The 24563-nt window shown below is 49.2% G+C and overlaps 2 protein-coding genes across 12 annotated transcripts in view; one reads left to right on the forward strand and one right to left on the reverse strand.

Annotated features, from left to right (window-relative positions):
- SLC25A17 (solute carrier family 25 member 17) overlaps positions 1-24563 on the forward strand; it is a 421378-nt gene that overhangs the window by 17701 nt on the left and 379114 nt on the right. The gene's annotated exons all lie outside the window — the stretch shown is intronic.
- EP300 (E1A binding protein p300) overlaps positions 14677-24563 on the reverse strand; it is a 154177-nt gene continuing 144290 nt past the window's right edge. For 8 of the 11 annotated variants that reach the window (XM_065563293.1, XM_065563277.1, XM_065563268.1 and 5 more), the window contains 2 exons: positions 18697-18842; positions 14677-16897 (listed from right to left, as the gene is read on the reverse strand). The gene's annotated coding sequence lies outside the window, so the exon portion shown is untranslated. Of the gene's footprint in view, positions 16898-18696; positions 18843-22868; positions 23814-24563 lie in introns of all 11 variants that reach the window. The other 3 variants (XM_065563265.1, XM_065563253.1, XM_065563259.1) reach the window with 3 other exon arrangements.

Below are 24563 nucleotides of genomic sequence, written 5' to 3' on the forward strand. Positions count from 1 at the left end.
AATTGTGTGTTAGCCCTTGTCACTTCTAGTTTGGCTTGTGCTCTGAAATATGAGCGTTCATTATATTGCTAATTCTCTGTTTTCCTTTTTAACATAAACTGTGTCTGTCCTCATTCTCCATTTAAATGGCTGTTCCTTAAGCTTTTGAATTAAATTGTATTTTGTGATAGAATATTGTAGAGAGTGTGTGTGTGTGTTTAAAAAAAATCTGAGTTTTGGTGCCTGTCTGCTTGTTCTTATATTATGAACAGGGTAAACCAGAGTGTCTGATCTTCCTTTTCCAGGCCAGTCCTGTTTTATAGATCTCTATTCTGTCCCTTCTCTCAACTAAATGGTCCCAGTCTCTGCACTATCCTCTCACACACAAGTCTTTCCCTCCTTCTAACTGCTTTTCTTGCCTGTATCTGAATGACTTCAATTTCTGCACCCCCTTGATTTGAGAGAGGGTAACTAAACCTCAACATGATCTGGGGTGAATCAAGGATTTCTATACCGACATTTTCAGTATTTCCATCTCATTCCTTAGGCAGCCTTAACACGTCCTAGCTTTGTTTTTCTGACTGCTGTTGCAGAGGCTTTTCATTGAGCTGTCCATTGAGTGATGCCTGGGTGTCTCTTTTGAGCAGTTAGAGTTTAATGGAGAAGCCAGCAATGTGTGTGAGCTGTGCAAGTGATTCCTGCCAAGAGACATCATCTTGCTGGGTTAAGCCATGTCTTTCAGAAGGCTGAACTGAGCAGAGCTGCGATCCAGGAAGGGACGGAGGTGCTGTGACTCTCAGCATTGCAATGCCTAACTTATACCGTAGGTGCCTAGAAAATCTCTAGAACCCCAGCATTGCAGTCCACAAAGCCTGAGTTAGGCTGGGCTCCCTAAACACTGAATGGGGAGAGAGAGAGAGATCTCAGAATGTGGTCCACAAAGCGGGCATGCTAAGTGGCTAAGCTATCCAATAGGAGATGCTGACCAGAGAGGATGTGTGCTCAATCCTGCCCAGCGGCGTATTATCGCCTAGGGTGACAAATCTGCAGGGGCGGCAAATGTATAATAGCAGCATTTTTGTAATCGCAGCATCAGTGACGCTGCGATTCTACCAATCATAGCGCGTATTGAAACCACCAATGACGGCGCAACACCATTTAGTAAACATACTCACGAGAATCCTAAACGTTAATAATATGACCGGAAGGAAAAAATTAAGTGGTTCTCAGTTTTGGATCCATGCGCGGTCCCGCGCTATAAGCGAAATCGCGCTATACAGACACGCATTCAAGCGAGGGTCCGCTGTACTTGTAATTTTATTTATAAGAAAACTTGTTAATGTTCAATTTTTTTCATGATATTTAGATTCATTTTAGTTCAAACAAATTTGTAAAAAAACAAAAACAAGTTCATATTGGGCCGGGGGCGGCAATTATTTCAGGGCCTAGGGGCGGCAAAATCATTCATCCGCCACTGATCCTGCCCCTCTCTTGGAGACAGGTGCCCAAGTCCAGGCTGCAGGGAGGCACCTAGCTGTGCTAGTGATCTGTGAAATGGGGGAAGATAGGCACTCTGCTGCCTAAGTTGCATGTGGGACCTGAAACAAAATGTGGGGCAGGGAGAGAGAAGGAGGCCTTCCCTTATAACCTTCAGCCTAGGGTATTCACCTATGCTGTCGGAGACTCCCAGTTCAAGTCCCCCCTCCCTCTGATGAGAAGGGATTTGAACAGGGATCTCTCAGAGGCATGCCCTAACCACGAGGCTGTGGAATATTCTCATGCAGGGCTCCCTCAATCTCTCCTACTGAAGTTGTGCCACTTTAATGAAACAGTGGAATACTTTGAGACAGAGTTAGAACGACTCTATAACTCTGTGGTTAGGGCACCCAGCTGAGAGGTGGCAGATGGCTGTTCCAATCCCTTCTCCTCATCAGGCAAGGGGGACTTGAACCAAGGATCTCCCACATCCTGGGACCCTATCCACTAGGTTTAAGATGATAAAGGGGCTGCTGCTCCTTTCCTTCACGGGCTTTGTGCAGATTCACCTGAGGGGCCCGATCCAGTAGACATTCTCAGAGGCTGTTTACAGGATCAGGCCCCTGCATGTGGCTTGGGCAGCTGAATGCCTGTCTTTTGCTGTGAGTGGCTCTGGGGCTTAGGTAGGCATCCGGACAGCTAGAGTGAGACAGCAGTGTGCATGCCCGAAAGAAAAAAAACTTAGGCACAGGCAAGTTTAGGCTTCTCCAGGGCTAGGCAGCAGCTGAATGGGAGTTCTGTGGATTGTAGCGGTGCCTGAAAATGGGACTTAGGCACCTAAGTACCTCTTAAAGCCCTAGCCTGGTCCCCAAACCAATGATCCAAGAGACCCCTTCTTCCCCATCCCACACCAGGAAAAACTTCAACTTGAACATGAGGGAGCTGCCAGTAGATACCTCTGTAGGACCCTTCAAGCTACAAAACCCCTCTTCTCAGGCATTTGTGGAGGTCTGGAGATACCTTTTGGCAGCTTTCGTGGTATGGACATATTATTAGGATGGAAGACCAACAAATTATGATGCATGTTTGCCAAGGAAATTCTGCTACACAGCCAGAAATCACATGGTCACCAAAAGCTGCAGTGGCATGATAAAATCACCAGTGAGGGAAATAAACTGAACCTCCAGCCAGACCATCTTAAGGACCTAGCTAGAAATTGATCCAGGTGGCACTCGATCTCCAAGGAGGCTATGGGATTTGCCATGATGATGGTGGAGATGCCGTTTGTAATAGTGCATTTTAGTGGATGTTTATTCAGGTGAAGAGACTGGTCTGTCATGTGATGTGATATGAAAAAATTAAATTATATAAAAGTGCTTACTGATGTTTTATAAACCTAACCAACTAGCCTACTTAAATCCAGAGTAGAGAATCAATTTCAGCAAGCTTAGTTGTGTTCATATGAATTTCCCCACAATAGCCAACAGATTAAAATTAGGGCAAGAGCGCCAATGGATAAAATTATCTGACCCCCAAACAATGTGTGCTTTTTAGAGTGATGTGTTTTTACCTGGCTCTCGTAACTCCAGAATGGCTCAGCAGCAGGGCCAGCGCAACCCATTAGGCAACCTAGGCGGTCGCCTAGGGCACTACAATTTGGGGGGCAGCGACCACAGCGGTATTTCCACGGTGGGACCTTCCGCCATCTCTGTGGGGGGCGGCATTTCGGGGCGGGACCTTCCGCCACCTAGGACGGCAGAAAAGCTGGCGGCGCTCCTGCTCAGCAGACCTTGCTGAAGTTTTTGAGCCCTGGTCTGAGTTCAGCCATGAAACATTTCAATTCCAAACTGAAAAAAAGAGAGACTATAGAACTGGGTGTTTTGAATGCAGTGGCCATATATGACGACATGCGTCTTGCACCCCTTAAATATTTAATGATAAATGATGAGTGGTATGTTCCTGCTGCTTGTGAAACAAATTGGACAGTATGGAGGGGAGGGGATGGACAGACATCATGGGGGGAATAAAAGCAGAGAATTCTATACAGAAGTCTAAACTCATGGTACTGGCACACAAAGCCTCTCTGGGAATTGTACAGGACCACTGGAAACACACACAGGGGGCCTTAACTCACATTTATTGGGCTATCTGCAAATTTTGCTGGATATGCCAACAGCAGGTTCCATCTCTTAGGCAGAGAAACCAAATTAGTCCTTCTGGGTATAGTTCAGTAGGGAAACTAGCGGGCTTGTCCACATGAATACTTAGTTCCTAGCAAGCTGAGTGTCAATGTACGGTGCACTAGCATGCTATGGACACAGTGTCTGAGTGGGGCATGCTCCCGCACATTACACGTTCCCTAGTGTCTTTAGCCTACTCCCGTTTCAAAGCCGGATAGATCAAAGTGCACTATGGAACTTTTAATGCACGGCAGCAGGATCCACACGGACCCTTAGTACACCGCAAACTAGTGTGCCGTACAGTCACCTCCCAGCTTGCCATGAGCTAAGTGTTTATGTGGACAAGCCCTAAGAAACTTGCAGAGTTAAAATGAAAAATGTACGCCGAACCCCTGGAAATTCACTAGCCCCCCTAGACCACCTGCAAGGACACTCTCCCAGCTTGACATGAAAACTCCTTTAAGCACTTACAGTGGGACAGTCAAGTTGTAGGGATTTTGGAAAATGATAGGGCACTGGACTAGGTAGCAGGAGACCTGGCGTCTATTCCCACCTCTGCCACTTGCCTGCTCTAATCTTGAGCAAGTCGCTTCACCTCTTTCCCCTTCCCACCCATGGTCTATTTAGAACATAAACCCTTTGTTGCGCACACTATCTTTTACTACATGTTTGTAGTGTGCCTAATGGGATGGAGCTCTGATGTCCACTGGGGCCTCGAGGTGCTACTGTAATACAATTAATAGGAAATTATCCTTCTGCAATCACATTTGGTGCTAGAGGCTTATTAGCACAGATCCCTTCAATTCCTCTGACATGCACTTATGGAGACTCCTGTGACCACCTGTCTTCACCAGGGAAGAAATCCTCCTCATGCTGCTGGAGGAAGGATTGATTCTGCTGAAGTCAAATGGCTACCAAGAGTCTCCCATGTTACATCCCTAGGTAAAGTCAAGACACTTGAAGTAAAGGCACTCCCACCCTCTTGTCCAGTTAAGACACTCCAACTAACTCAATGTCAGAATTGTTGTAGGAGCAGCAGTGATCTGTATGACTATGCTATGTATAACCTGTATGCTCAAAAGGTACGTTACACTTCCCCACCCCCTTTTGTCTCCTCTCCCTCTTTGAATACCTGTGAAGTGGCTTTCCCCCTCCCTCCTGGAATGCTTGTGGGATGAATGGGCTGGTTGAACAGCTGGAAGATCAGAAGAACTCCCAGGTAGACAAGGTGTCTGGGACTCTAATTAGGCAGCACTCACACACCCAATGCATGGACACTGGCCAAGGTGGAGTGTGACTAACCAGACATGGCCAAGTCATCTCTAGTCGCAGGCCATGAGGAGCAGGTCCTTAAGAGGGGAAGGGGCCATGTGCTTGGCAGTACACTCACAAGCTTGCACCTCCCGTGAAGGCCGTTCACCCGGACCGCCTGGCCAGTGGTTCGCCGCATTGCATTCCATCGTGCCTTGGGAAGACTTACCTTCATCCAACCATCCATCGCTGTGCTGTGGGGACACTTACCGTGAAGGATCCTGACATCTCCAGTGCCATGCCTGTCCTGGGAGCGTGAGTATGCGAGTGTGAGTGTGACCCACCCCCTTTTTTTGAGCTTAGCTATCAGTATAATAAACATGCTACTTTCTGCCAAATTCTGGTGGGTCGTTAGTCTTCCCTAAGATTACTAGCTGGCCCAATTTCGGGTAACAAGAATGGTTAAACCTGCTGTCATAAATATAAAGGAAAGAGTTGCATAAAATCCCTCCTTGGCAGCTGTACTGAATCGTTTTACCTGTAAGAGGTTAAGAAGCTCAATAACCTGGTTGGAACCTGACCAGAAGGACCAATAAGAAAAGAAGATACTTTCAAATCTGGAGGTGGGTGGAAGTTTTGTTTGTGCTCTCTTTGTTTGTTACCCATCCGGACAGAGAGAGAGAGACCAGGCAGGTACATCTCCTCCTGAAAACATACCTGAAATGATCCATCTAAGATTACAAAAATTGTAAGTTAGGCAAGGAAATGCGTTACGTTATCTTTTGTTTTAGCTTGTGAATTTTCCCTATGCTAAGAGGTAGTTTTATTCCTGTTTTTGTAACTGTGAAGCTGAGTCCAGAGGGGAGTCCTCTGTGTTTAAAATCTTTTTATTACCCTGTAAAGTTACCTTCCATCCTGATTTTGCAGAGGTGATTCTTTTACTTTTTCCTTTATAATAAAGTTCTTCTTTTAAGAACCTGATTGATATTAGTGTCCTAAAGATAAAGGGTCTGGTCTGTACTTACATTAAAGCCAATTGTTTGGTAGATTATTCTCAAGCCTCCGCAAGGGGTGAAGGGACTTGGGGGAATATTTTGGGAGGAAAGGGATTCCAAGTGACCCTGCTCTGAATTTTTGTGTAAATCACTTGGTGGTGGCAGCAATACCATCCAAGGACAAGGAAATAAATTTGTGCCTTAGGGAAGTTTTTAACCTAAGCTGGTAGAATATAAGCTTAGGGGATCTTTCATGCGGGTCCCCACATCTGCACCCCAGAGTTCAGAGTGTGTGGGGGGGGGAGGGGGGGAACCCTGACACCTGCAAACCTCTGCAATGCTGAGTGATAAGACCTGAACTTGAATACAACATGCTGGGCAAATAGTGTGTAACTTGCTTTAATGCACATTATTAATGTGTCAGTACAATACTGAAAGGCGCTAGCAGTAGGTGTGTGTAGTAGCTACAGATGGCAGGCCCTTAAACTGGGTAACATGGTTGATTAAGGCTACATAATATTTCTTCACAGAAATCTTGACAGTGTGGTGAACGCTTTTGATTTCCTGCTTCGTTTTCTGAGAGACTGTGCTGCAAGGTACCATCCTCTCAAAAAGGGAGAAGAAAGTTAAATATTGGATCAAATTCAGCTCTGACACAAGCTGGTACAAAAGTCAGATCTGGCAACACTGAGATGCTGGTCTGTACTAGACCTAGGGAAGGAGACAAATTCAATGCCCCCAAACACATTCTGAGGTTCGAGGACCTAGCTGAATTCAGCATTGGTGAAATACGCCAGATTGACAAGCCAAAGCCTGTGCAAGCTTCCCATACACACCATTCCCTTGCCAATGTGCCTCAGGCTTGAAATAGAGGGTCCTCCTTTTGGGATGGGTGGGAAGTTGAATCTAAATGTCACATTTAGGGCTTTCACCAACATCCAATTAAGTTACTGGGATGTCTTTCTATTGATTTCATGAGATCTGGATCAGGTCCTTTGTCCTTAATGTGAAAGAACCAATGAGGGTACTAAATATTGCCAGCTGTTACTGTGGTTTGTGTGATGTGGGTAGTTCTCCAGTAGGGGCTTGAATTAAACCACTGCACGGAAGCCTCTTCTCCCCCAACCAATTTTGCAAACAGACACAAAATGGCAACAATTTGGGTCACTATCTTTTGGACTAAATTTCAGCCAATGACCAAAATGAAAGACTCCATATGCCACAAAACCAATCCCCTGAGTCATTTATTGCCATATATGTTAATTCTTATTATTTTGTACTTTCAACTAGGAAAAAATGGAAGAATGTTTTCCTGAGACTTACCGTAGAATTTAATATCACAGCCAGAGGTCAAATGGCTGCAGGCCATTGTTAATAGATGCCGGAATTAACTATTTTGGAATGGGGGTAGAAGTTGAGTGACTGAGTCTCCATGTCGCAAAAGGGGCTTACCTTTTTCTTTTCTTAGGGTGTAGATGGGATCACGCAGGCATCCTTTGGTCAAAACCCTTTCATAAGTTAAATTCCCCAGTGTCTATAAGTGAGAAAAGTTCTTCACTGTCTCCTTCATGGAGTTCTCCCTCATCATATATTTATTCTTGAAAATACAGCATAGACGGATGCAGGGCCAGCCCTAGACCAAATGGCACCCCAGGCAAGGAGCATCTTCCGTGCACCTCCCCCCCAACTTGTTAAACTTTTGAATACCTTTTTTTATTACATTTGTAATTAATTTTACGACTTTGATGCATGTTTATCCCTGTCATACAAGACGATAAATTTTCATGCTAGGATCTGTACATCTGTATTTATTCAGGCCATATATAAACAAATAAAAAATATGTTTCCTCTAAGCTTATAGAAACTTTTGAATTTTAGGAATAACTGAAATGTACTAATATTAAGAAATTGAACTGTGCACCAACATTAGTTGGACCAGTATTAAATAGTGTTACAGTAGGTGACAGCCTTAGAACATTAACCCTAGTCCTTTAGTTCAAAAGGTCGCTTTTCTCGCCTTTGTCCTCGCGAACTGAAGCACAGCATCAGAGATCCAAAGATTGGCCAATGGCATTTTCAAGCAATAAAATAGCAATCAATGTCAGTCTCTCATCGGTCATTGTCGATCAAAGATAAGTTTTAATGGGCCTGAGCTTCAAAAAGCTGTGCTCACCGCTTCCATCTGTGGCCAGCAGCGTGAGCAGAATCCTCACAGCTATCCACACGTTAGGAAAAGTGTCCTTCAGCTTTGCATCATGAATGAATTGGAGAACTAGGAGTGGAGAGTGCCTCCCACATGGCAAAATGTGACAGATGATGTCCAATTTGACATCAAGATGTTCAAACATTCTCCATGTGTCAGTGTCTGGTGAAGGTCTGTACAATTGTTCAAGAGTGTTTTCCTGTCTGCTGGCAGCTTACTAAGGTCATACAAAACCCACAGGTCTTTTTGTGGTGCTTCCTTTGTCCAAACCTTACTTCAGTGGACACTTGAGCAGTGTCAGCAAGCAAGCAAAAAAAAATCCCTCTTGATTTTTTCTTCCGAGCTTCCCATCACCTCATCTCTGCCCTCATAAGCAAACTGTCTCTTCTTCTGCTGAATATGAGATTTCTTGAAGACAGGCTCAACTCCTAAGTTCTCTACCATTTCTTTGGCAGCAGTGATGGCATTTTCAAACCCATTGTCTCTGTAGGCCATAACGAAATCAAGGCAGCTTCTCATCAAAGTATTAACAGTCGCGATGGCCATCGACTGAGTTTGTAATGCCTTTCCTACAACATTTACTTGGAACAGGATATTGTGGCAAACCAAAACTGAGAGCAGAAATTTGAAGGTAGTGATCTAGTTTGCCAGGTTTTGCGCCTCATGTCGGATTCTGGCCTTGGATTTACTCAACAGCGCCAGTTCCACCAGGGCATCGTAAACCTCAGTTACTTGGTATCTCTCTGGCCTTATCCTGTCAATGCAGCTCTTCCAGAAAGTCACTTAGTGGCTGCACGGTCAGATTTGAAACATTGTCCGTGAGGATCTTTCAGCTGATAGTTGATGCTGAAACCAGGACATATATCCTTTGCAGTACTCAGAAGAGCGATATTGAATCTAAAAAAGATGACACTGCATCTGATACAACCAGGTTGAGGGAATGGCAGCTGCAAGGCACAAAGAAAGGTCTTTGATTCAGCACAAGAATCCTTGCCACTGTTTCTTCCTTTCATGATCATGCTGTTGTCATAGCCTTGGCCACGGCAGTCCTGAAGTTTTATTTTATTCCCATTCAAAATGTTCGTAAACAGTCCTGTTAGGCCTTATCCAGTAGAGTTGTCCACAAACCAGTAAAAATCCTTTACTTGGATACAGCCATCTTCGTCATCAACCAATCTTACTGTAAATGACATCTTTTCACTGTGACTAATGTCGGGAGTGCAGTCCATTATTACGGTGTAGTACTTTGCTTTGCTGAACCACATCAATATGTTATCAAGCACCTTCCTTGCTATAAGGTCAATCAATTTGTTTTGAATTGTTTTGCTGCAGTAATGGTCCACAGCTTCTTTAAGAACTACTCGATGTAGGTGCTCATGCATAACATCGTTGTATTTCCCAAGGAGCTCTACCAAACTGAGGAAATTACTATTATGTTCAGTGAACAACTTATCTGACAAGCCCTGGAAAGCCAAATTATTCTTTGCAAGGAAGAGTGTAATTGAGATCAGATGCTCAAGCACGTTCCTCCAATGCTGGGTTTCTACATTAATAATAAGCTGGTTTTCTATGTCTGTGCATTTATTCAGCTTGAGTCTGGACTCTACCTCCATCCACTTGGAGTAGGCTGTAAAATGGCTGGGTGACTTTTCATGTTGCTTCAGTGCAGCAGCTAAGAAATTATGCCAATAATTGTACCCAGAAAGCACAAGCAATGATTTGCATTCTTGTCAAATATTTTGGAACAAAAACAGAACACTTTGTTAGTTGATTTCAAGTAAATTAGCCAACACCGATTCAGCATCTCACCATTGTCAAGCACTCTTTCACAGTGTGACTTTGAGAAGTGTCACTTCCACTCATTTACTGGAAATGTCATATCCTTGTATTTGCCCCGTTTGTTCAAAATTGTACGGTCACTATGAGCAGCGTTTAGGATTGCAGGCCATAAAGCAGGATCTGACGCATTGATTTGTGGTGTGCCATTTTTCTCACCGCTGTTTCTGTCATCATGAAAGGCTGATTCTTCTTTGTTTCTTTCCTTTTCATGTAAACCAGATTTTTTTTCTCATTACTCTCCTTTTCATGTGAGCCACATTCTTCTTTACCATCACTCTCCTTTATGCCGCCAGGAAAACTGGGCAATTCTCCATAACTTTCCTCACATTTCCATTCCTTATCTTCAGGTAAATCTGCTAATTCCTTAGCAATAGGAATTCCATCATTTATGCTTCTCTCCTCAATTTCTTCTGCACGGGAATGATCGCTACTGCCTAAAGCCCAGTCTAGGTTGTCCCTGCTGGGAGCCCCAGGCCCTTTAAATTGCCCCCTGGGGAAGCCGGGCCACCCCGGTACGCGTACTGGCGGCGGCAAGGGCGCGGGGCCCTCTTAGGTGCGGGGCCCGATTCAGGGGAATTGGCTGAATCGGCCTAAAGCCGGCCCTGCCCACCACTGACACATGTGAGCATGTAAGAGGAGAACGAGCTGCTGCTGAATGAGCCTGCATATTGCTCTGTCTGCCATATGTGCAGGGCCGGCGCAACCCATTAGGCAACCTAGGTGGTCGCCTAGGGCGCTGCGATTTGGGGGGCGACGACCGCGGCGGTATTTCAGCTGCGGGACCTTCCGCCGCCTCTGTGGGGGGGCGGCATTTTGGGGCGGAAAAGCTGGCGGCGCTCCCGCATATGTGCTCCCAACACCACTTCCCGATATGTAGTTTAAAAATCACTCCCATCCCCTTCATTTATCTCCAGCTTCTTTATTGCTATACACATTAGTGAGTAGGTGCAAACAGTCTGGCTAGATTTTAAATCAAAGCTATGCAAATCAATTTTAATCATGATTTAAATCAGCAAGCAGGAAACAGGTGATTAAAATCACTGATTTTAATCATATTTTAATTTGTCCTTTAGCTACACCTCTACCCCGCTATAACGCGACCCAATATAACACGAATTCGGATATAACGCGGTAAAACAGCGCTCGGGGGAGGGGGGGCAGGGCTGCGCGCTCCGGCGGTCAAAGCAAGTTCGATATAACGCGGTTTCACCTATAACGTGGTAAGATTTTGTGGCTCCCGAGGACAGCGTTATATCAGGGTAGAGGTGTATTTTCCTAAAGACCAAGTCAATTCACACTGGTTAGTAGGGGGTCGGGCTGACCTAGGAGAGACAGCCTTAAAAGCCAGAGGCTAAGCAACTAAGGAACCGCAAACAGGGGCATTTAAGAGGGAGAGGGGATTCCCCTGCTGAACGAACAAGGTGCGCGTACTAATCTCGGGCTGAGTGAGCGAGCTTGTTTGGCTGTTTTTGGTTTTTGGCTGTTTGTTTTTCTTTCTCTTTCAGGTTATTTAAAGTTACAGGGTAAGTTGGGAGTGTGTGTTTGGGGGCTGTTTGAGCCTTTGTTCCCTGGATCAGCCTTGATCATCTTTGAACAGCCTTCATCAGCCTTGGAGAGAAGGCCTTAAAAGCCAGTGCCTAAGCAACCAAGGGGAGACAATAACATAGACTGTCATACCATTGGGGCAATAATCTGGTAGAGCTGTACCACCACCTGGCGCGCTCAATCACTGACACCTCAACCTAAGGTCAGTCTAGCACACTGGGGTACTGGGAAATCTCCCAGGAGGCCCCTTCCCCCAACCACGCACAGCTTAAAAATATGGGGGGGGGGGCGGTGTTAGAATCCTGTCTCTTTAAAACTGGCAGAGAAAAGCCTCAGCACTCCACACAGGCAGATCCCAGGGGGGCCCCTCAGCACTGCCTTCCTTTGGTAGTGCCTGTGTAACCCACGCCTTGTGGGTGTGGTGTTCTGTCCCAGTAAGTGAGTGAGTGGGGGTTGGGGGGACGGGGGGAGAGTCTGCTCTACAGCTTAGCTAACAGCCAGTTGGCTTTTAGCTCATGCGGTAGAGGCTCATGCACTAAGCTCCAGAGGTCCCCGGTTCGATCGATCCTGCCGGTGACCGGGGTCTGCTGGCGTAACACCAGCACTGCAGCATAATGCCCCAGAATGCACTGCAGGCGCTGACTGCTTCTGTCAAATGAAGGGGAGGGGCCCCATCACAGTGCCCTGTGGGTGTGGCTCCACAGCAGCTGGGAGATGGGATTCCCTGCTTGGGTAGATGTACATATGCTAGCTCTGCTCAAGCTAGTGCTGGAAAAAAATAGCAGTTTGTCCCGGCAGCAGCAAGCACACTGATGAATTGAGCCCTTTTTCTTTGCCTTCAAGGCCCTGCATTACTCCATCCACCTATTTAATCTGACCTTCTGTTTTATGTCATCCCACCACTGATGCCAGCCTAGGTGCTCCCTTTGTCACTTCTCCCACAGCCAGCTCTAGGCTTTTTCCCACATTGCCCTCTAGCCCTGGAAAGCTGGTTCATAAGGCCATCACCCTCTCCTCATTCACATCTGTTGGGAAGACCCACTTATATCACAAGGCCTACTGGGAACGCGTCACTCTCGGCATACAATGTCACTGAGGAACCCTGCAATCTAACTGCTGTCACCCAATCCTTCATCTGCCACCCCACCCTACTGTACTGTGACCCCCTTCAGTCTATCATGATCTGAAATTAGACTGCAAACTCTCTAGGGCAGGGATTATCATTTTTTTTATCTGTGCTGTGAGCAGTGGTGCCAACTCATGATTTTAATTGCAAGTATAGGCACCCTTTACTAGAGGGGCCTCTGAACTTTACTGGGAGTGTTCCAGGGGAAAAGCCTGTGTGCTGCAATCTAGCCTTAGAGACTACAACTCCCATGATGCCTTGGGGAAAGAGGGGGAGACTACCTCGTGCAGGGAGAGAAGGCATCAGACTCTATTTTGGGAAAAGGAGTGAGATTGCAGCTGTGGAGCTCTGTCCATACCAGGAGCTGCTGCTGAGAGCCTGCAGGGGCTTTGATCAAGCAGGGAGCCTCAGAGGCTGTTGGTGGCTTCACTGGAGCCAGGTCAGAGACGTTTGCTGTGCCTAGCGCTGACTGAGGTGGTGGGCCTGCAGTGAAGGAACTGAGAGTAACCCTAGGGTTACCATACGTCCGGATTTTCCCGGACATGTCCGGCTTTTTGGGCCTCAAATCCCTGTCCGGGGGGAAATCCCAAAAAGCCAGACATGTCCGGGAAAATAGGGAGGGAGGGACCGGCAGTGCTCAGCCGGGGGCCAGGCCGGGGCCGGGGCCGGCGGTGCTGGAGCCGGGGGGGCGGCGCTGCGGAGCTGGGGCCGGGCGGTGCTTGGCCCGGGGGCAGTGGTGCTCTGCCCGGGGCCGGGGGCTGGAGCCGGCGGTGCAGGGCCAGGGTTGGGGGCCGGCGCCCCAGGGCCTGAGCCAAGCCGGGCGGGAGACGCCGGGGCCAGAGCCTCTTGGCCTGGGCCAGCCGGCGAAGGAAGCCGCTCGGCCAGGGGGGCCAGACTGGGCCGCGCCCCCCCGCCCCAGCTTGCCTGCTGCTTCAGGCTTCCCGCGAATCAAATGTTCGCAGGAAGCAGGGGAGCGGGAGGGGCGGGGGGGGGGCGAAGCGTCCAGGGGAGGGAGTGGATTGGGGCGGGGCTGGGAAGGGGCGGAGTTGGGGCGGGGCCGGGGAGTGTCCTCCTTTTGGACACTTAAAATATGGTAACCCTAAGTAACCCCCACTCTCCAAACTCCCTGGTTTGGGAAAGTATTTGCAAGGGAAGGGGCACAGCAGAGAGACAGTCTGAGGAGACGCAGAGTGATCTTCCCATCGAACCAGGACCCAGAGCTGCTGACATTTGGTGGAGCCAGCTCCAATCGTCAGAGGGGTTGTGCAGTTTCTTGCCTTGGCTGGACTGATACACAGAACCGACAGAGTGCTGTCTCCAGCTGTAGATCTTCCAGCACGCCCACACAAGCGTCTAGGACTCCGAAATCCAGAGGAGTGTGCACTGCGGGGTGGGGTCAATGGTGGCAGTGTAAATGCCAGTTAGATAAGTTTCGTTTATTGCTGTATACTATATTTGTTAATTGATTTTATTCAGTTGCCCCCTGTGGATTTAAATTAGTAGTGACATGTAATCTTAGTCGGTTAGACACTGATTTTTTAAGTTGTTAAGTAAAGGTATGTTAACTCTAATGTAAATATATTGGATGTATATTATTTATAATTGGTATTTTTGAGTTACACCCATGCCACAAATTATGTCATAATTATTTATTATTAGAATAGCTTTATTCCTGGAGGTTCCCAAGGCACGCCATTGAGTGTGTACAGGGCCCAGCCAGGTGGAGGCACCGCCAATTTTAAATTCCTTTAGGAGTAAAGGGACTGCAGCAGAGGGGTGGATAGAGGATTCCCATCTATCCAACAGCACCACTGGGATACTCAGGATCTTCTTTAATGTCAACAATATCAGGCACACAGGTGAGTGTTGCCTGCTCCCGAGTAACGCAGGAAGGAAAGGGGGGGCTACACAAGTCTCACAATATTTGGTACGTTTTTTAAAACCCTAGCCCCAGATGTCAGGTGATTTAATGAGAATTTCAGCTTTCATTTAAAAAAAAAAATTGTTTCGAGCCTGCATCGGTACAGAAAAAAGCATGAAAACGTGTCTCAAAACCCTAAGACAAACCCACAGAACCCAAAATGTTCTATATTTATTTAATCACATGATTTTTTGGGACTCATGCTCTTCGAACACTTGGTACTGGCAGTACAGTGGGAAGGGTGTTAAAATCACATACTCTAATAACAGTGGTGAACACACATTGTTTAATAGTTTGACTGCACCAGAAAAGAAAACAATATCCTAAAGCATTTTCACAACCAGGAGTACAGAACAGTTCTAGCCCAGAATAGCCACTAATCACTGAGCGACGACCCCCACTACCAAAGGTAGATTAGAGCCTGTGCCCTAGGCTGCAGAGCTGGAGGGGGGGCATGACACCTGGGCCACCGCCTGACCACTTTTAAGCAGGTACATGGAAAATAGGGTTGCCACTGACTGGGCTGGGTTTTCTACTCTCTTGCCAGTTAAGAGATGTCATTGGCTGGTCTTCTTTTTGTTGATGCCTGTTTGGTGATCTTGTAGCTAGTGGTCATGCTCATCATGGCTGGAACAGAAGCCACCCAGGTCCCACTCTGTATGCGCAGCAGACCGGGGCCTCACCTGACAGTTGCCAAAACCACGATGGCACCTCTCAGCACCAAGGGCCACCCGGGAAGTGAGACAGACATCACCAATGGCCAGGCTCGCCAGCAGGGAGGGGGTCAGGTGTGGAGTAGGGGAGATGGGGTCCTGGGAGAGAACAGTAGAGGGGAGGGGCTTCCAGGGGGCTGAGGCTCTTGAGAGGGGGTAGAGTGGGCCAGCGATTTCAGGTTCTCAGGAATGGTGGGGCACCTGAGAGTGGAAGAAGAGGGTCATGCAGAGGGTGGCAAATCTATTTCCCCCAACTTTAAAGGGGGCATATGCTGCACTAAATCCAACCTCCCCTCCAAAGCACCCCGGTCTTCAGAGCAACTAGTAGAAAGCCAGGGGTTTGTGGGGAGAAATAATTCAGGACAGCTCCTGTAGATGGCCCATACAGATCCTCTCTCCTGAGATATTTCCACACATGACTAACCCAAGAATTATCTGAGAGATTTAATGAAGGATTTTGTCCCATTAGGTTAGTAGCTAAAAGGGCACCTCCAGCATCTTAGCCTTGACAGCCTGACCAACCCCACAGTACATTGGTCTTACTCAGCTTGAAGTTTGAGGCCACTTTCAGCAGGAGGCTGCAGCACCACTTCATCTTCGGGAAGCACTCCCTAAGCAGGGCTAGTCACTACAGCCTGGAGCTCTGGGACTCTCCTGACCAGCGCTGTCACCACAAGGAATGCAGCCTTCAGAGCCAGGGACAGAACATTCTCCTTGAGATTGAAACAGAGACCAGCAGCTTGGCTAGGATGAGGGAGAAGCCTCTCAAAGGCATTGGGAACGCAAAGGAGGGATGTTAAATGTCCCCTTTCAATGGAGAAACTGCTTCCCCTGGAATACAATATGCTGCAATCACTGACAGATTAGTTTTAAGGGAATTTACTGAGCAGCCCTATTGCCTTACAGTTCATAATGCCCAGGGCAGGTGCTGACACGGATAGATGGTCTCTTTCTATCCATGCTGCCCATATAGAAAACTTTCTCCTTGTCAGGCCCTTTATCTATGCCAAGGGACATAGGCCTACTATGCTACGCTATTCTTATTCTATCTTGCTTAAGGTAATGTCTTACAGGGTACAGGCCTGTAGGTTCCTTGCGTTACTGCTAAATATAATAAAAGGCTAAACTAGCTCTATGGGCTACACTGCTGGCCTGGTGGAGTTGTTGGTGTGGCTGGGGTTGGTGAAGGCAATCTTTGCTGCTGACCTACCACACCGGTCCTCTACATGCTCGCCATCCTCCTTCGGCGCATCTGGGCCTGCTGCAGACGGTGCTGAAGTTGCTGTTGGCGAAGCTTGTGTTTAATATTGAGGCAAAAGGGCACCGGGCACTTGTTCTCCTGGCAGTGCTTTGCATGGTAGCAGCAAAGAGCAATGAGTTGTTTGCAAATAGGGCACCCTCCGTTGGTCTTGCGCTTGCAGCCTTTGGTATGTTGGACAACTCGCTTCATCTTCTGACAGGACGGCAGTGAACAGTTGGCGTTACGACACTGGCAGGCATGGACAAGGGACTGGATACAGCGCTGGATGCTCAGGCGGCGAGAGTCACCAGGGCTCTGGGTGGTTGCAGTCTGCTGGTTGTTGCTCTCATCGTCTAGGCCAAGGCCCAATTTCTCCATCTTGTGGTCGTGGTTTTTAGTGTTATAACAGGTGATGCACAGGTCGTAATCCTGCAAAGAGACAAACCATTTTGAAAATTAAACAGCTGTCTACATAACCTGGCACAATAAATATACAAATGGGGTCATGTCACTAACAAGGGATATGGACTGTGGTTGGGGAGAGGGGGATGGCCTTTTTGTTGATTATCAAGCCAGAAGGAACCATTGTGATCATCTAGTCTGACCTCTTGTGTAACACAGGCCATAGGACTTCCCTGGATTAATGTCTATTCAACTATACCACTGCTTTTAGGAAAACATCCAGTCTTGATTTCAAAGTTTGCAGTGATGGAGAATCTATCACAACCCGTGCTAAATTGTTCCAATGGCTAATTACTGTCATTTAAATTTGCACCTTATTTCTAGTGTAGATTTGTCTAGCTTCAACTTCCAGCCATTGGATCTCGTCATATCTTTGCCTGCTAGATTGAAGGACCCTCGTCACATTTCTGTTCTTCACGTAGGTAGCTCTAAACTGATCAAGTCACCCCTTAGACATCTCTTTGTTAAGCTCAATAGACTGAGCTGCTTATAAGCACGTTTTCCAATCTTTTATTCATTCTTGTGGCTCTTCTTTGAACCCTCTCCAATATATCAAATTTTTTTTGAATTGCGAACGGTAGAACCAAACACAATATTCCAGTGGAAGTCACACCAGTGCCAAATAGAGATAATATAACGGCTCTTTTCCTACTTGATATTCCCCTTTTTATACAGCCAAGGATCACACTAGCTCTTTTAGCCAGTGTTGCATGGCCTTGCAATGTTCCGTCCATGGGTGGCGGGGTCGCATAGGCTGGGGGAGGCTTTGCTCCCCAAACAGCCAGGCATACCCCTGCCATGATGCTCCCTGCGTGCGGCTGTGGCTCCAGTCCTCTGGCTCCGAGTCCAGACCCCAGTGGTCTGGGGGTGGGGCCAGCCACCTTCCCACGCTCCAAAGCTGGGGAGACTGAGGCCGTGCGCCGCTCACCCTCCCAGTGCTCCTTTGGGGCTGGGGTCTAGCTGCGGGACTAGGCTGGTGGCTGTGTGTGTGGGGGGCAGTTCCAGGGGTCGGGGGGCATGCTGGCTCCAGCAGGGGTGGAAGAGTTGGGGCCTCCAGCAGAAGGGGCAGGACTAGGGGCTAGCCTCCCTCAGCCAGCGGTTCATACGCCGCTCATGGTTCCCTCTAACTATTGTGCCGGCAGCTGTCAGTGTGAACATACAACAGCCATTTCCCTTCTGCCCTCTCTGAGCAGCGCTGTAACTTCTGGCAGTGTAACTTTGCCAGTGTAGACGGGCCCTCAGAAAAGCCCAGAAAGCTTTGGAGGAGAAAGAGAAGGCTATTAAGGAGTTAACAAATCGGCTACATTCAGTGTCAGAGGAGCGATTAGTACTTTTTCAAAAGATGCAGGAGTTAGAGGAGAAGTTTGAAGAGAGTAGGTATCGGGTACAGAAAGTAAGAGAGGAAACACGCTGTTGGCAGGACCAAGCGGCTGCCAGCTGAAGATCTCTGAAGGGCTATAAATCAGACCGGGATCGGCTTTTGGAGAGAATCGGGGAGTTGGAAAGTGTTTGTGATGTGTTAGAGAGACAGACCAGGGACACAGTGCCAAGTATAGCAGGGCTACAAAATGCCTGCCGCTGCAAGCTTCTTGAGAGAAGAAGCAAGCACGGAGGTACAGATGGTGACACAGATTGTGAGAGAGATCAGAGGACCGGCGCATCGGTTCCCATTCCCGTTAGTATGGTGGAGCCAACAGAGATAGAGCAACCTGTGGGGCCAATTACTAGAAGCAGGGCGGGAGAGTTAGCACAGGCTGACACGGTACCTTCAGGAGCGGAGACGGAGATTGTCTGAGGAGCCACAGGGACCGTCAGTTACCAGTAGCAGCTGGGCGTAGTCTGCAAACAGAAAGGGGAAGTTCCAGAGTGGCACAGCAGGAGGTGGGGTCAAGTGTCATCTCAGAGGAAGTGACTGGGGGTGCAAAGGTCAGGATAAGATGAGCGGAGCAAAGGGGGAGAAGCCATCCTCTCCTCTGTTAGTGTCTGCCCCTACTAGCAAAGAGGGGGTGCTTTTAGAGACTGAGATTGTTCAGGAATTAGCCCAGTGGTTCTCAAGTTTTTTTTTTTCCCCACAGACCACGAGAAAATTGCTGAAGGTCTCGGCGGACCACTTAATGATCTTTCCAAATGTTATTTATACTGTTAGCTAACAATTGTAAAGTGCTTTGGATAAAAGTGCTATAAAAAACGTAATAATAATAAACTTTTTTTGTTCTACAAATAAAAGCACACAACTGATATTTTAATATCAGTAATCTTACCTTTCTAATGTGATGGATGTGCCCTCTCTTCCCCGTCGCAGCAGCCCCCAAGCTGGGGCTGAGAAGGAGGGGGGTCTCTCCCCGGCAGCCGCAGCCCTGGAGCTGGGGAAAGTCGCCTCTTTCTCTGGCCGCTGCAGTCCTGCACATCCCAAATTCCCCCCACCCCCTCTTCTCACCCCACTACCCCTTCCCACCTACCCCCTACTTCTCCCAAGGCCACCACTTCACCTTACATGTGCGTCTTCTCCAGGGTCCAGGCACCTAATTAGCGGAGCCACACCTGTGCGGCTCCACTAACTAGGTAGGTGGCCCTTCATTCTCTCATGTGCAACCGCCCAGGCATGCATCTTAGAGGGAACTATCTGCAGGCCACCTGAATGGAGCTCGCAGACCACTGGTGGTCTGCGGACTACAGTTTGAGATCCTCTGGACTAGAAGATGCGGTGTCACAGGTGACACAAGTAGCTAGTGCCTCTGATGTAGTAATCTCTAGGTTACAACACAGAGAGAGACAACATCCAAGGGATGCCATGTCTGCTCCTCCACCCAATGTTATATTGACACCATATAGGTCAAGAGACCCACCCCCTTCGGGTGGGCACTTATTGACATTTGGGTGATCACCAGCACTGCCTAGGTCCCTAGAATTTTGTGGACCATCTTCACCCCCTTGGTATATGCTGGTATCACCTGGTGTACCTGTAGAACACCCAGTAACACCCAGTCTTAATGGACTGAGGGATGTCCTGTGTCAGTGTGGAGATGCCTTAAGTGTAGGATGTAGAGGTTTTATGGAGAGTTACCCTGCTCACGCAGGATTATAGGCAGGGGAAAGTTCTGATAGCTCTGATGAGGAAAGTGCTGATCCGGGTAAGAGAACCCCATATCCTGTATTGAGGAGTCAAGGCCCAGAAACCATAGATTCAGATCCAGGCAGAAGACACCCACATCCTGATCCAGGGAGGTGAACCCCAGATTCTGATTCAAATTGTCCTGTGGCAGCTGTTACAGATATTAAGACCCTAGATTTGATAGCTAAGCAAGTAGGGATGATGGAGGATTCTTCGGTTGCGATGCATGCACAGCATGTGCAAGAAACAGTTAAAGTATTTGGCTTACCAAGGGAAGACTGGGTTAAAATCCTACAGCTCACAGTGAATTGAGCATTATGGAGTACCTTACTCCCTGAGGATATGGTAGGAGAGAGATCTTTTAAAGAAACAGTAGCCCTATTGGAACATAACTAGCACACAGGACAAGCTGGAGTGGTCATCCTGTCTAACCTAAAGCAAAGACCCAATGCTGGTTGGCAATCCTGAGTTGGAAGTACCCCATGAAGTAATCTTTGCATCCAAATAAATCCAGGTGCTTGGCGTCCTTAGATTGCTTGCTGACCCTGCCTCTCCCTCTCATTTACTGCCGACACTACCAACGAGCAAGGCTGTGGGTGTGTGAACAGGTACTTGAACCCTTTGGAGAGTATGAAGTACTTCCTCTCCACACCCTTAGCGGCAGGGCCGGCTTTAGCAAGAGCGGGGCCCGATTCCTGGGGGCGGGGCTTGCTGCAAGCCCCGCCCCCAGGACCCGAGCCGCGCCGCGGGGGGGACCGAGCCGCGCCGCGGGGGGGGGGTGGGAAGACGGGGGGGACCCGAGCCGTGCCGCGGGAGGACGGGGGGGACCCGAGCCCCGCCGCGCCGCGGGGGGGGACGGGGGGACCCGAGTCGCGCCGCGGGGACAGGGGGGACCCGAGCCGCCCCCCAGGACCCGAGCCGCCCCCAGGACCCGAGCCGCGCCACGGGGGGGGACGGGATGGGGGGACCCAAGCCGGGCCGCGCTGTGGGGACGACGCCAGCCGCGCCGCGGGGGGGGGACGGGGGGACCCGAGCCGCGCCGCGGGGGGGGACGGGGGACTGGGGGAGCCGAGCCCCGCCGCGCCGCGGGGGGGACGGGGACGGGGGGGGAGCCGAGCCGCGCCGCGCCGACGGGGGGGGGGGAGCCGAGCCGCGCCGCGGGGACGGGGACGGGGGGAGCCGAGCCGCGCCGCGGGGATGGGGGGGGGGGGAGAGCCGAGCCGCGCCGCGGGGACGGGGGGGGGGGGGAGCCGAGCCGCGCCGCGGGGACGGGGAGCTGAGCTGCGCCGCGGGGACGGGGGAGCCGAGCCGCGCCACGGGGGGGGGGGGAGCCGAGCCGCGCCACGGGGGGGGGGGGGAGCCGAGCCGCGCAGCGGGGGGGACGGGGGGACCCGAGCCGCGCCGCGGAAGCCGCTCCGGGGGGGGGGGACCCAAGCCGCGGGGACCGGGCCGGGACTGGGACCCGGGGGCCGGGCTGGAGCCAAGCCGGGCCAGAGCCCCTGGGGCCCGCGGGAACGGGCCGCACCTCCCCGGAGCCCTTCTCCCGCCCCCACCCCAGCTTACCTCATGCTGCTGGCCCGCCACTGCTTCGTCTCAGACTTCCCGCGAATCAGCAGGGGAGGGGGCGGGGCGTGGAGGAGGGGGAAGTGAGCTGGGGGCGGGGCGGACAGCTGCAGCGCGGGGCCCTCTTGGTGCGGGGCCCAATTCAGCCGAATCGGCCTAAAGCCGGCCCTGCTTAGCAGTGGGAAGGATGGAGGCCGGGGTCTGCCAAATGGTCTTTGCATTGGCTTGTATAGTTTTGATGAGAGGTAGAGTGACCCTGGATGGTCCTTCTAGTGCCAGGATGTCCACCATAGGGTCCTCCGACTCTACCACCGCCTCAGCCTGCAGGTTCATATTCTGTGCCACCCCACACAGGAGTTCCTGGTGGGCACGACTATCTAGAGGGGGCGGCCCCGAGACGGAGGTGCCCGCCACTGTTGACCTGAATTTGATGGGTTAGCTGTTATGGCTTGCCACTGTTCGCATCCGACCAGAAGATTTATAGGTTCTTGTCCAATTCAGACTACAGAGTCCGAGAACTCAGAGAGTTCTATATCGGGAGAGGACTGTCGGGGTGCTTGGCAAAAACACGTACACTGAGGACAATACCAAATTGATGTAGTGCCTCTCTCCACCTGGTTACCTCCTTTAATGGAAATCTGCTTACAGGTTTTGATGGACAGGTCTGGGTTCTTTTGGATCCCGCCACCCATTCATCAGGGTGAATCTTTGTTCTTTTTTTTTCTATGAAATTATTTGGCAGTGACTCCACCTCCCTCGCTCCTTCCTGGCAGGATCACCAGGGCAGCTTGGGCGGAAAATTCTAACTACAGAGTAATCCCCATTTACTTGCCAGATAGTTGGAGACTTCCAAGAAATAACACAACACATAAAAATATATTCAACACAATAATGATATTAAACAGGCAACAAATACAACATAACAGGGTGAAACACTATTTTTAGGGTCACCGGTGCCCACACTGAAAATACCCGTGACTTGATGTAACAAGTGTAAAATTAGTGTCCTGTTGGTACGGGTACTTTGCTGGGGCCCTTGATGACCTATACAATTCTCTGTGGTGGTTTAGCTGTGTGGCTGACCGGGTTCAGTACAGCCCAAAGGACCCACAAGTGGGAGGAGGTGGTGAATCCCTCCACAGGTATAATAAGCAGCAGGTTATAAAATCCTCAAACCCTTACTCCCTGGCTTGAGGACACAGTTCAGGGAGTAGGGGGTCCCCAAAACAAATTCCCTGACTAACTAAAAGATGGTGCACTCACGAACTCCATGAATGATCTTCAGGTTTGAAGATGATGCTGGGCTCTTCAGTCACTGCAGAAGGGCTGCTGTCTGCTGTCAGGGATCCTCCTCAAGCAGGAATCAGGCTGCGTTGGTCCCAGGATTTCCCCTCACCACAAAGGGGTGCAGGGCTCAAGGTGTAGGTTATACAACTACCCTAACATCCCAACTGTAGCCTCCTAGCCCAGCCTCCAGTCACACACTCAGCAGGCAGCTTCCCTGGACTAGCAGAGCTGACCATGTGGTGACTAGTCTCACCTAGGGAGCTGGAGCCTGGCTGGGGAAATTTCTCAAAAAACACTACCAATTGGGACTCACCCGTGGGGAAAGAAAACCGAGGTGAGGGATCAGCTGTCAGGTCCCTAGAGGCCAGTTCTCAGGGGGAACCCTGCTTGCAGGCCTGGGACTCACCAGCTCCCCACACAACCAGTCCTGCCCTTGCCCTGGCTGGCTCCAGCCTCTCCAAAAGGGCTTCTCCCCTCTCCTGAACTCCCTGGGAGGAGCATCTCACTCCCTATTGGTTGCCAGGCAGACTCTGAGTTTGCCTTGGCTCCTCCTCCCTGAGCTGCCGGCAGACAGAGCTCCAGGAATCTATGTAATCTCCTTGGGGGTTACATTGATAAAAATTTTGAGATTAACAAAAGAATAATAAATGCTATGAAACTCATGACTGCAAAACAGTAAAAGAATTCCACAACTCCTGGTGGTAACATTCCTATTATAAATAGCTTAACCTAACATACTCACACCCTTCCTCGAGGACCTGGAAATAGGAGGTGAAGGACCAGCCTTACTCCTGACATGCCCGATAACACAATGGTTCTGGCTTCCCCAATAGTTAGGAATGCTGCATAGTTATACTGTACTACACACGCTGAGCTGATAGCGTGATGGAAGATAGAATGATAGGTAGATAAAAAGATAGTCTATAGAACAAAGAGAAGAAAAAAGCTCTCTAAGATATTCTTACATGGTATTTTATAGGATCCTGACACTATGTAATTCAGGCCCAACCTACTATACCCAAATCTTACTTCCGTACCCTAAGAAATTTATGGGTACCCTTCTCCTATAGGTTAGTGGATTATGACACGTACTCTCCACTTATTAATAAGGATTGTCTCACTCCAAAAACTGCCAAGCTAGGTTCTCTTGGCGACTTCCAGGTTTGTGGTGCACCCTGCGGTTACCAACCGGTTGCAGACGCCGGATAAACCTGTTCAGTGTTGGGTGTAGTTCCTCCCTTCGGTTCCCCAAAGTTCAGGGACCATTTCTATCTGTGCCATTGGTTGCCAGCCTTTATGCTGACTTACTATTAACTGATCATACTTTTAGCTATTAAGCTGATTTTACCAGATACAGGCCCGTAGGCTTCTTGCATTTCAGCAAAACTTAATCTATGTATAATTATTAGGAAACACATATCATATGCCTCAACACATCCCAATTTCATAGGAATTCATACTGATAAAATATAAGGATCATGTATGAAATGGATTAATTCAGAAAGAGAAACATATTATTTGATATGGCTGGCTGGATTAGTAGGATATAGTAGCTAACAAAGTAATCCTTTGGGCTATACCACCGCCTTGTCCGGGGAGGATGATGAGGATACTAGTGGGGTAACTGGGTCCTCTGGACCCTCTTCGTCCTCAGGGACCTGCTGCCCTGCT

This window comes from Chrysemys picta, chromosome 1, assembly GCF_011386835.1.
Source record: "Chrysemys picta bellii isolate R12L10 chromosome 1, ASM1138683v2, whole genome shotgun sequence".
Taxonomy (NCBI): domain Eukaryota; kingdom Metazoa; phylum Chordata; order Testudines; family Emydidae; genus Chrysemys; species Chrysemys picta.